Source organism: Micropterus salmoides, unplaced genomic scaffold (genome assembly GCF_014851395.1).
Source record: "Micropterus salmoides isolate LMB-PRFRI ecotype aquatic unplaced genomic scaffold, ASM1485139v1 Ms_hic_scaffold_3, whole genome shotgun sequence".
Classification (NCBI taxonomy): domain Eukaryota; kingdom Metazoa; phylum Chordata; class Actinopteri; order Centrarchiformes; family Centrarchidae; genus Micropterus; species Micropterus salmoides.
Window position 1 is genome coordinate 37,230,249 of NW_024042261.1, and position 13,081 is coordinate 37,243,329.

Consider the following 13,081-nt stretch of genomic DNA (forward strand, 5'->3'; position numbering starts at 1 on the left):
TTGATAAAAAAAATCAGGCATAATTATCTCCTCTGTTATTTAAAAGTTCAAACCCACTCCGATCTGCTTTTCATAACTTAAAAAGCAATGGGTGCTTTACTTGTTGCATACAGATGAGGGTGGAGGAATATTAAAAGCTTAAATAAACACACTACTGAATGTAAAAATAAACTTCAAAACTAAGGAAATGTCTGTTTAAAAAGAAGTATGTTGGTCTCTGCTCTAGGTGAACATGACAGCAAAGCATCATTTCTGTTCAACTATGTCTCCAAATATATTAATCTTCATGGATTCATACACAACTAATGTTTATTTGTAAAATAAGTTTCCAGAAAAAAGTAGCAAATGCTGCCCTAGTGCATTTGCAAACTTCATTCAATGCAAACTTTTACCAATATGGTTTGGCATCTTCTTTATTTTTCCATCACCCTTTTTTCATTGTCTGAGAATGCTAACACCAAGCACACTGTAGATCTCTCTGGCAGATGGAAGACTCACAATATCTACTTTAGATATGCAGGGGCTTTGGCTATTATCAATTGTGTCCTCAGTCATCAGTTGTGGCAATGATTATTAACAACACAACCACAGAAGGTAAGCTCTTATTTTGGTTAAGGTTACAGTATGTTGTATCTGAACTGCTGGTTGCTCCTTGATGTGTGCCTGAAATTAAACATGTTAATAGTGAACTAAAGTGTAGAACTATTTCTTATTTTATATGCGCTAAGTATGAACAAATGTTATTTTTGCTTGCCAGATTCATTCATTCATTCATAGTGATAATACTTATGTATGGGATCAAACAGATCAGAAACAGAAAGGCACCGGAAATTTTACTTGGTAAAGTAATGGATCCATAGGATCTAACCATGTTTTACATCTTAGACCCCAAAGAGAAGTAATATAGTTTTCTAAAAATGCACTTCTGAAAACATGTTATCAGTTCAATATTATGTTTACACGCAATTCCCATAAATTTAGTGGTAACAATGAAGTTACAATTTAATCTCTATCGATAGATAGATAGATAGATAGATAGATAGATAGATAGATAGATAGATAGGGTGTGTCTTTTTGTTCTAACCCCTTGCGCAGCCTCTCTTGCGCACTGCACAGCCCACCCTCCCGTGCCACTCATTCAGCCATGTGCACTTGCAGCCGCCTCCAACCGGCGGGAAGCACGCGCTGGAATCTGCGGCTGAAGTTCAAACTTTAACCGTCTGTCAAAAATACCTGCAGCAGCAGCTGTAGCTGAATGAAAGGATCAGACAGAGATGGATGTAGCGGATTAATTAACAGACCGACGTGTGACGTTTCGGAGCCTCGCCGAGGATTACGCTTCCACAGTCTCCAACTGTGGGGTGATCTTTTTTCTCTAAAAATAGGCGAGTTTCGGTATGAAAAGCCCGCTGCAGGCAGGTCTCCACTAGGAGATATTTGCCGAGATGTTGGCGTGTTGAAAGTAGAGCTTCAGTCATTGCATTTTAAACAGATTTTTAATTTCCCTTAAACAGTTTTTTTTTTATTTCAAATGTTTTCGGAGCTCTACCCTGGATTATCAGTGTCGGTTTTCACTTGTGTGATTTATTGTTGATCAGGAAGGACGCAGCTGGACACCGCCCGGACCCGTGATAAGGAAACCGGGACGGGATTTCATTTTGTTACCTTGGTTTTGGGAAGGAAAAAAGACAGCCAGCGTCCAGCCCTGCGTGCTGACAGATGGCAACCGCGCATGTTACTGGAATATTTTTGGAATTCAAATTGTTTTATGTGTTAAATAGGCCCTACCTGGAGGAATAGCTGCATGTTTTGAGAGCAGACCAGTCGTCCTTATCCCCCAAACGGATGCTCGGATAAGTGAAAGGGTTATTTGCGCTCAGGGACATCCTCAGTGTTGGTGGGTCTGTAGTTTCTTATAGTAGGCTATTTGTCTTTTAAAGCACAAACCGGAGCTGCGCACTGGTTTTTTATATTGGGACTTGAGATTAGCTATTTAGCCTCCCAACATCACTTTTCTCTGCTTCCTCTGGCGTTGGATATCTCTGAGGACTGTGTCCAATGAAAGAGAAAATTTACACTGATGGCACGAGCTCTTACGTCCATGTTACCTTAAACGCCTTATTGGAGTAACCTCAATTAGGCTTTGGAGGGCGAATGGGAGGCTAATTGGAGTTTTTCAGCAACCGTGTGACCCCCTCCATCCACCCACCCTTCTCGTTTGAGGATCTATGTGTACGTGGGTGCTTGTCGTGGGTTTGCACGTTGAGACCACCGGCACCTGGATTCCCGGTTCGCCACCCTTTTTTCTTCTGCCTAACTGCGAGCACGTCTGTTGCGGTAATTCAGCTTCTGCGGTCCGGTCCCACACACACACACACACACACACACACACTCCCGTTTATTCAGCCCCAGAAAACTACTAAGATAGCCTCTCTCTCCCTGTGTGGATGGAAGAGGAGTCTCGCAGGATAGGAGACCAGGAGTTGGGATAAGCCGCCGAGCCTGACCGCCGTTTTTAAAGCCTTCTCATTGTGATTTAACTCATCTGTTAGTGGACGGATCGGCCGAGGAAGAAAAAGGGATTCTGGAGACAAGACTAGAAGAGCTGGAGATCGATGAAGGTAAGGCTGATTGATCGGCTGTTAATAATGCAGGGTGTGTGAGATGGCGGAGGATGCTCGGTGGGACCGAGCTCAGCTATGCAGTTGATTTTTTTTCTGCCACGGGGATGCCGGGCTCATCGCGGTGCCAACAATAGTTTTATTCTTAGTGCCCAGGAAATGAATCATCGCTGTAATCTGATTAGGCTCTGCCATAACCTCGCTCTGTGTGTGACTGCTCTCTTTTTGCGCCTGTGTTGGCACTGTTTGAAGACTCTGCCATTCTCTTAGGCTGCAGACTATTTATTTAGAGCTCTCTAAAATCTAGCACACCTGCGCTCGCGCTATTGACAGTGTTCTCTCTGGTGGTTCAAACGGTGAAAGGCTAATTGTTATTTGGCGTCTCACTTCTGTGCTGTGATGCATTGGACAGGCTGGCAGCCCCGTCGTGCCTGTATGGGAATGTGTGCGTGCTGTTTGTGTGCGTGCGTGTACGTTGGGCTTGCGCGCGTATGGTTGCATCCGTTCGCGCGCGCGTGTGTGTGGGAGCGCAGTAATAGAACCCATTTTGGGGGAGCCTTCTGTCTCACTCTCTGTTTCTAAAGCTGCCTCATCATGCCGCTCCAGTTGACTGGCGTTACAGCCACATCCATTATGCAGGAGGCTAGGAGATGAGAACACAAGAGGGGAGGAGAGTGGGGAGGAAAAGGAAACTAGGCGGAAGGAAAAGAAAGTGGAATAGAGGTAAGGAATCCAGGAATCCAGGAAAGGGGCAGGTGAGGAAATATGTTAGAAGTGAGTAGATGGAGCAGTAGAGGACAAGGAGGGAGGAGGAGGGGGAGATGGGAGGAAATCACAAAAGAGTGTTAAACAAGGGATACAGGAAAAGACAAGGTCAGAGGAGAGGTGTGGAAGTGAGGATAGCATAGGTGAGATGAGGAGAGGGGAAGGATGGGAGAAGGGTGAGGAGAGTAAAGAAGGGGCAGTAGAAGAGCAATAGGGCTGAATGATTAAAAAATCCTGCAGGGGAAAAAAAAACATTAAGATATTTTTGCAATATATGTTACATGTTAACCAAAATCTTACATAAGTTCACCAAAGATATGCAGATTTTGACTCTACGTGTAGGAAGAAAGAAGCAAAGTAAGATCTGCTCTCTCAGAATTGGTAATTCACTGTGCAGGCAGAGCTTCCCTGTGAAACCACTAACACATACAGTACGTTAAAAAATCTGACTTAATTATATTATTTATGATGATGATGGTCCTGACTGTATGTCTTTTAGAGAGTAGAGGAAACAACACAGCCGAACAGAACACAACACGACAGAGAGATGGTTTCGAAGCATAAAGGGAGCCAGGGAGTGTTTAGGGACCAGTGACAGCTCCACACTGAGATGGCTTCTGTTTCAAAGAAAGATCTGAAAGAGCAGTCCAAAAATATCTCCACAGACATCTGAACAAGCTGCTTTTAGTTCATGGATCAGTCTTGGAACCCACCGACAATCAGCTTCTGGGATCAATGTCCAATGTTTCGGGGCTTCTGGTGAACTTAGCGGATCTCCGGATAATGGATAATGTATATTCAGGCCAAGGCTTCCTCTTCACAGGCTGGTAATTGTTTACAGTCCAATTAGCAATCTCATAACCCATCGGCAATCGCCTGATGATTATTTTTAGTGCAGATACATTTATGAAAAGCTAATCTCTAGGGTTCCAAGATTGCATTTTGCGTTCAGCCTCATTTCGCTTTCCACACGGACTGTTCACCTGCATGCAATCAATTCCCGCTCAAACGTGATTGGTCAATACTACTTGCATTATTGACCAATCATTATCTACAGACTACAAAAGGAAACCACAATGCTTCTTCTTGTCCCTTGTCGCCTACACATTCGGCATTAATATGCAAATATATGTTAATGTTCATAATTCAGGACCATGGAGAGATCCTCAGAGGCAGTCTGATTCCTAGCAATGGCAAGTTTTTAACTAAATGGAGAGATGATGTGGTTTCAGAACCATGGACAGCTCTAACATAATTCAACATAGCTGCTTGTAGTTTGTGGATGGAATTAAACAGGTTGATTAGGATTCAGAGCTCCTTACAGTCCCAGGAGCAGTGTAACAGAAACTCAACTCAGTGGTGAGGTTTAACTAATCTTCAGCATATTGGAGAGATCCGACGTGGGTTCAGAACTTGGAGAGCTCTAACATCATTGTAGTGCCATAGTGAGCTCTAGACGGTTTAAGCACCACGGAGAGCTCCAATATATGCTCAGTGCCAGTGAGCTCCTACATGGTTTTAGAACCATGTGGTGATCCAGCATAGCTTTTTGTATTTTGCAGTTAGATTAAAAGAAGATGACCAGAATTCAAGACCAATGGCATTCTAATAGAGACTGATCTCAGAGCTGAGGTCTGACATTGGTTTCAGTTCCATGGGGAGAGTAGATATAGTTCAAGGAACCGTAAAGAGTAATGGTTAGGTAGACAGTAGGGTTGAATATGGGATTCAGGATCAAGAATAGCTCCTTAGATGCTTTCTGAGGGACACAGTAATAACAACCGATATCAGTGCTGAGGTCTGACATAGGCCCATGGAGAGCTCCTGCAGACTTACTGAAAGAGCTACACGGCTGAGGGCAGATCCATGAAGTTTCTGACATGCTGACTGCAGTTTCAAGTGCCATATGAGACTGGCGAGCCTGGACAAAGTGTTAGATTTGTGATTGAACTTTAGTTCATACAAAGAGTCATGTAGTATGGATGTAGTCAGGCTGTGTTTCTTTTCATTTGAAAGACATAACCAGCCTCGCTTCAGGAGTATCAGCGCAAGGGTGCATAGAAGCTGGACATCCTGGACGTTCTCCATTCCATCAGATAGCCAGTGGTTGTGTTTGCCTGTCCCTACCTCAGGAGATGAAATTAGCTTTCAGGGTTGGTGTAGTCAGTGGAGAGAGTATGTTCTGCGGGTTTAAACAGGCATGTTAGTGAAAGTCCTGCCTGCTGAGTTGCTATTGAGCAAGACACTACCACCTTCAGAGTCAGTGTTTTGCAACTGAGCCTGACTTCTCACTTAACCCTCCCACCTCTGGAGAATATCTGTAGTAGAATCAATAACTTATGTGACCATTATTATTGTGGTTTCAGTCCATATATACTTCGCCATGAACTGTAATCTATTTTTTAGAATCAAAATTTTATTGGCATTTATAGGTTGCAAATGGGTTTGGACCCCCATAAGAATACAAGCCTATACTATTTAGTCTAGCTGCTCATCATTGATATAAGTCCGCTCATATGTGCTGCTTCAGGGTCATTAAAATACACAACATAATATATATATGTGTATATGTTATTAGGAAACAGGCCAACGCATGTGTAAGATTATTTATTTAAATTGATTTCAGCGCATGAGAGGTGCATTTGAAGTTGCAGTGGTTTCAGGAGCTTAAAGGGAGCCTTACAAGCTGAGAAAGCTTTACAGAAAAGGCAATAGAAAACACAGAACATTTAGACTGGATGTGTTGAAAGGAAGTGTTTTAGTCAGTGTGTTTCTCTAGGTCTGGCAATCTGTCAAACTTCCTAATCCCAATTGTGGGCCTTGAATTCACTGTGTATGTTTTTTTTAGAGGAGGATGAATAGTTGTGTACATGTTATTGTGATGCAGTTGCTGACGCTTGCAAGGCAAATAAACAGTTGGGAAGAATATAAGGAGAGAGAGACGACGGTCAGGCCAGCAGATGGACGGACAGACAGGCAGGTAGGCAGACACACAGTAAACAAGAGACAGATTGACTTATAAAAGCACCAGTCATGCAGGTGGGCAGGGAGACAGACACAAAGTCAGACAGGCAAAAGAACAGCCTGGTGGCAAGCCAGCCAGTGTCATGCTGGAGTGTGATAATAGAGTGAAATGCATTAATGCGACTGGAGTGATGCGTTGTTTTGTGGCGACTATTATCATATGGAGAGCATTACAATGTGCTTCACATCCCATTAGCAGAGAGACAGAGGGAGACATCCCCACCTCCACACTTACTCTCAGCATGCTACTCTGATGTGCTTTACACCTTCTTCTACCTATGACACATTTGTTGGCTGCTGTATTTTCCCTTGTCAGACAGCACACAAAAGACCCAACTGTTATTTATAAAAAGCTCCTCCAGCAGACATCTTAAGCATCTAATCAAGTGCAAGTTGAAAAATACGATTTAACAGATGTAAAAGATTGAGGGTAATTCAATGTCGATTCAGCCTCAACATCGGGCCTATCTGTTAACCTAATAAAGGTAATAGTTCAGATTCCTTGTGCTTGGCTTTGTAACTAGTGCAAAATGAGACAGTTAAATGGCCACAAATCAAACGGAGAAGTTAAAATCAGGCCTGCTGTAACTTATGTCTAATCTAGGGGTTCCCTGTGGATGGCCTAAAGTATGCCCTGATTTATCATCTATTTTCCTCTAAATAATTAGCTAAATCAATATATGCTGTGTTGAAGAAGACTTGAAACCTGCGATTGAGACCATAATCCCTTTAGGAATGCGTTTATTTAGGTAATACATCAAGTGGCAAGCAAGGTCATTTTGTCATACACTTCTACACACTCGGACATTTTGTGGAGTTGCCCCCTGCTGGCCATTAGGAATAATGCAGGTCTACTTATTTTAAACCGTATCTCTTCAGACCTTAAAAATATTACAGACTTTATATATTACTGGCAGCTACAAAGTCTGGTAACAACTGGCACACCATCCAGCACGTCTATGATTGGACCCCTCTGTTCTTAAATCTGCTTGCCAGCTAAAAAAAGAAAACAGGCTGAAGTACTTCTAATTTCCTTTAAGGTCTTTTCTTGCTCTGCGAATTAGGTTGTGTTTTGATCTCTGCAAGCTGTCTTGCAGAAATGTTTAAATGTATTGCAGGCTGTTGGTTTTCCAGAGTCAATTCCAGAACCGGTACTTGTTACGCATAAAGCATTGTTATGTAACAATAACCCCGCTCCAGTGACAGATAAGCAGGTAAGAGGCCATCACAAATCATAATGTATGATTTACATTCCAGTGAAAATTCTGTATCCTGTCTGGTTAAAGAATTAATCTGTGGCTTAATCTCCCAGCCTAGAGCTATACCCCCAATCCCTCCATCTATTCACCCATCTGTTTCTTCACCCATCTGTCCGTCCAACCAACCAGCCAACACTCTTTCCTTGCCTGCATTTACTCTGTAAATTTCTTTACTGCTTTCTTTCCAGAGATTCTCAGATTGGTTCAGGGGAAGATCTGTTGCAGGTGTACTGTTTTCTACTGAAGACATTATAATTGAGTTAAATTGATGACAACTATTTGTATTTCATTCTTTGGGCCCACGGTCCTTCTAATCAGCAGATTTACTTTCTTTCCGCTGTCACTTGCTTTGCTTTGGATCATAGCAGCAGTGTTGTGCCAACAAAACAAAAATACTACAATACAACTGCAGCACAAAATATACACTTAAAATCACTGCAATTTAGATAAATTCCTCCCTAAAGCACAGAGAAAGGCCATGTATATTTATAATTTCATCCCATTTTAGAATAGATCTTTTTAGTGTAAAGAGGTATTACATGCTGCTTACTTTGAGACTCCCTGTTTCTATTATGATTAGTGTCACTGTAAAGGTACTATAACTAGATTCAAAACCAGTGTTAGGATTGGTTATGAATTTCCTGTTTGAAATGAATGGTTGTCATCATTTTATTGTTTTTACCCAGTCTTGTAATATCAACAGTTTGTTTTTAATCTCAAAGGACACAGAAGTATGCCGCAAATACTGTGATAAAGTGTTAATTTATTTCTCCTTTGTCCTTCTCCTCCTCATCCTCACCTCTCCTCCTCATGTTTTGCTTCCAGTTTATTTTTGTAAATTCTTTAGTGATAAAGCCTTTTCTAAATAGACCACAGAAGTGTGACCTAGATTTCTGCCCAAATAAGGGATTGCAGTTTCTTTGCTTTGTCAGACTACTGGAGAAATTAACAGTGGTGTAAAATGATCGCTTCTAACATTGCCTGCAACCTAGACACTTGTTTTTATCCAGGTGTCAGGGTTTCATATGGATTCCTTTATTTGTTGAGGTGGTCAAGGACCAATTTTTAATTAAATTGCAAGTCACATGCATGGGCAACGTTGTAGCATGAAGGAATAGAGTGTTTTTAACAATGAGTCACTAAGACATCATTATCTGTTTTTATTGTAGCACTGAACCGATTAATTGACTAATCAGAAAAATGAAAAACAATTGTGATAATCGATAAATTATTTAAGCCATTTATAAAGCAAAACATTCTCATGTTCCAGCTCCTCAAATGTGGGAATCCCTTAGGGATTTGGACAGTGTATTGGACCAAAGAAGCAACCTCCAGTTGTCACCTTTGGCTCCTAAGGACTTGTTATGAACATTGTTCACTATTTTGATGTTTTGTACTGTAGATTAAACAATTATTCAAGTAATATATAAAAACAACAGTAGATTACCCTTTAGCCACCTAGTGTTCTGCCTGCAGGCTGCTACATGCTATGAAAAGTTAGACTACACGCTCTGCTATTTGGATGTTATGTTAATTTTCAAAATTAAACTCTTTCATAAAAACAATACAGCTATCATTGGATTTTATGGTAGTTACTGTATATACATGTTTATGGTTGGTTTGGTAATGTATACAACAAAATCCTTAAAAATATGTATTCTGGCAGTTCACCTTTATATTTAATTATTGAAAACATAATGCTCAAATTCATTACAATGGTGCAACAATTAGAAACAAACAAATGAAAATACATCCATTTGTTTAGGTAGACAACCACATAATAAAGGGGTACTTGATAATAATAATAATCACCAGTAGCAGGACTAGAAAGACACATACTGTTCTTAAAGAAGAGAGTAATTGGGAATCCACAGTTCCTTATTTGATATACAGTAAGTAAAAAGTAAACTAAACCAAACATGATCAGTGAGCTGCCGTAACATCAACAACACTTTAGTGCTTTTTTTCATTTTTCCAAAAAAATCTTTCTTGTCCATCCTCTGTGCCTTAGTGACTTTCTTTGTGTGAAATGATAAAGCAGATTCCCACACATGACAGTGAAGATCCAGTCTGGATTTGAATTAAAAGCTCAGAGCAGATAACTCTGAAGTGTAACAAAGGGGTAGTTTCATTCCCTCCTCCTTCCACCGGAGTGATTCTTCACATGTGATGTGACAGCTGAGGGATTAATGAGAAAATAGTAAAACATGTCAAGTTTAAATTGAATATGAGCCGGCCTGTTGCAGCGCCCCCCCCCCCCCCCCCCCCCAGAACTGGCAGTGTGAGGACACATGACAAGCCCAGCTCCAATGTAAATTCAATATGGATGTCAGCATACTAATCTCAGCAGGACAGTGATCTAATGCTTGTCACATCTCGCTCTGTCTTTCTGTTTCCATAAAACTGTCGATCAGCCTCCCTCCTTCCCCTCTATTCCCTCTTCCTCATTTTTCTCTTTGTTACTTGACTTATTCCTCTCTCTCTCTTTTTCAAGTTGAAGGTCATATCCGACAGCTCACTGATGGATAGTGCAATATGATTTAAGAGAACTCAACACAGCAACACTGTGTTGAGTTCAGTACACTGAGTTGTTGAGTGTGTGTGTGTGTGTGTGTGTGTGTGTGTGCGTGGGGGGGGGGGGGGAGGATTTTTATAGACTAGATATTTTTTTAATTAGAAAAACATAATCCGAATTGACAATTGAAAATATTTCTTAGTTAGCAGCTCTTGAACAAACCTACTAAAATCAGTGTCTCTGAAGATGTGGTGGACTGCCAGTGAGTTTCATTTACCTCCTGATGCAGTCCTGTTTGTCTGTCGTGTGGCGTTATGGCTGAGCTGCTGCTGGCCTGCTTCTCCACCTGAACCATGTGGAGCCTCCCAAAGGCCCAAAAGGGGTGTGGGGGTGTGTGGGGGGGTGTGTGTGTTTGTGTGTGTGTGTGTCATGCCCCTTAGAGATGAAAAGACTTGGGATTTTACTTTTATTAGAAATACATGAGCACCACAGAGCTGTGTGTGTGTGGGGAATGTTGTGGGGACATACATCTGGTTACACAGTGACAATGTGGGGACCCGCCTTCCTTTTGGGGACAAAATGCCCCATAATGTAAATCATTAAATGTTAGGGTAAGGACTTTGTTAGTGTACTTGGTTAGAGGTTAGTGTAAGAGTTGGGTTTAGGCAGGCTGTAGTTATGGTTATTGTTGGGGTAAGTCTCCAGGGAATGAATATATATAAGTTAATGCAATGTCCTCTGAAGCGATGGAAACATGACTGTGTGTGTGTTTGTGTGAGGCAGATGGAGGTTGCTGTAAAGTGAAGCCTCTGTAGATTTACCCTCCATTTCACTGTCCATCAAACACAGTATGAGTGCACACTCACACACACAAACATAGCCTAGCAGAGTAGTAAAGCAGCACTCTTTGTTCATGTGAAACCTGATTGCTCCTGTTCGCTCTCTTTTTTTTAATTTTTTCCCCGGTTTTCTAATCCCTGCTAGTTTGGGTTCAAGTCCAAATAAAGTCTTAAGTCTCTGCAATAGTTAAATATGTCTATTTCTGGAATGGAATGGTAGAGGATTTCTTTCTTTCTTAGACTTTCGATGAGGTTAGTGAGGTGGCCTGCATTTCAGCATTTCAACCTCACACTGTGGGAAACCTTCAATCTCTGGAGGAGTCAAAACAACTTGATTGTTCAAGGACAGGCTGTTCATCTGGCAACTGTATCTGTTTTCACTGCAAGACGAGAGATATTTGAATTTCATCTATCTATTAATCAGCATCTGTGGAACCACAACTGTTGAGCTCTTTAAGCACGGAATGAAAGAAAATATAAATATATGTACATTATGGAGGCACTGATCCGATACTGATATTGGATGTTGGAATGATACTGACTCAAATACCTGGATGGTTATCGGTGACACTGCCAAGGTGCCAAGGACCTGTCCAGGGTGTACCCTGCCTTTCACACAGGATACAGGATAAGCGGTTGATGATGAATGGATAGATGGATGGATGGATCGGTATCGCGACAAGGGGGCTGATCCATGGCGCCGATCAATTCAATTACTCAAGTAGACTCTAAAACTTTGCTAGGAGAGCTAACATAGCATGGAGGGAGCTAAAACAAGGTGTCAGCAGTTTGGAGGTATTTCACTCTTGATCAAGCCCATAGACCGTAAATAAGAAGTGGACATAGTCATCGTGACGTCACCCGCCATGTTCAGTTTTTCCAACCAGCGGCACCGGATGTGTCCATATTTGGTCTCCTTCCCTCCCCTCTCTTCTCCTTCCCTCCCTTGCCCTCTCCTCTTCTCTCATCTCTAACAGAACCCAGCAGGTGTTAAATAACACGCCTGATAGCAACCTAAAAATACCCTGTGAGACAGTCATTTTCCCTCTGTCTCTGTCCGTCTCCTTCCCTTTGTCTCTGTCTGGCTCCCAAAAACTCCTGTTTCTACGTCCTTTGTATTCTCCTCTCTTCCTGTTGAATCTCCCGTTCTCTTCTTCTCACCCATCCCTCTGTATTGAGCCTCAGTGGAAACGCAGCCTGTGATTCAGCCCTGCTGCAGTTCAGCCCTCCTGCTGAGGCAGAAAATGGGTGCTTGGTTTTAGCTCTGAACGCACTACTCGCAGGGGTTATCACAGTATAGGATGGTGGGATATCAAAGGAAGATGCAGGGAGGGAGAGACCAGCGGAATTAAAGACAGAGAAAGAGGATAGATGGCAGCCAATTATGTGGCTCAGCTTAGTGTGAACAGTGGGACAAGGAGCTGTCAGCAGCGAGATAAAAATAGACACTATCTGTTGGGATGTATGTGTCTGTGTGTGAGAGAGAGAGAGAGAGAGTGTGTGTGGTTTAGGGCTGCACAATTAATCGAATATTGATCATGATTATGATTTTAGCCTCCCACAATAAAATGAACATGACGGCGATATCATCGTTTTAAAATCTGTGCTCCGCTCATGGAAAACTCATATCAAATCGCATATCAAATCGAGCGCTTCCTAAACTTAGAGCCAAGGGGGCGATTTGGCTGTGAGCTCCCCCTCCTGCTGCTGCAGTCCAGAGTAGACAGCAGTCCACGAGTCCGCTTGTGTCCGCTGCGCCGTGGCTGCCGGAGCTGGTCACCACAGCCCTTCTAGTCAATGCTTGGAAGCGTCCCAGATGCAGCTCTTGGCTTTGCTGCGCTCCGCGAAGAATACACGCGTCTATTTTTGACGGAAAGCCACATCAAGCTGCACGGAGCTAATCAAACTGGGCAGGAAGTCAGACACAGAACCGCATAGAGAATCTGGTCAATTTTCAAAAATACACCCTGTGCAGACCTGATCATGAATCAACAAAAAAACTAAACTAAAAAATAGACAAAAAAGAACCATTTATCTACATAGACTACTTAATCATTG

General features: G+C 42.1%; 1 protein-coding gene across 2 annotated transcripts in view; it reads left to right on the forward strand.

Moving 5' to 3' along the window:
- Positions 1–1,172: 1,172 nt before the first annotated feature.
- The window catches only part of si:cabz01090165.1 (uncharacterized protein LOC100333421 homolog), a 358,553-nt gene continuing 346,644 nt past the window's right edge, over positions 1,173–13,081 (forward strand). The window contains exons 1-2 of one of the 2 annotated variants that reach the window (XM_038694087.1): positions 1,173–2,337; positions 2,455–2,621. The gene's annotated coding sequence lies outside the window, so the exon portion shown is untranslated. Of the gene's footprint in view, positions 2,622–13,081 lie in introns of both variants that reach the window. The other variant, XM_038694085.1, reaches the window with a different exon arrangement.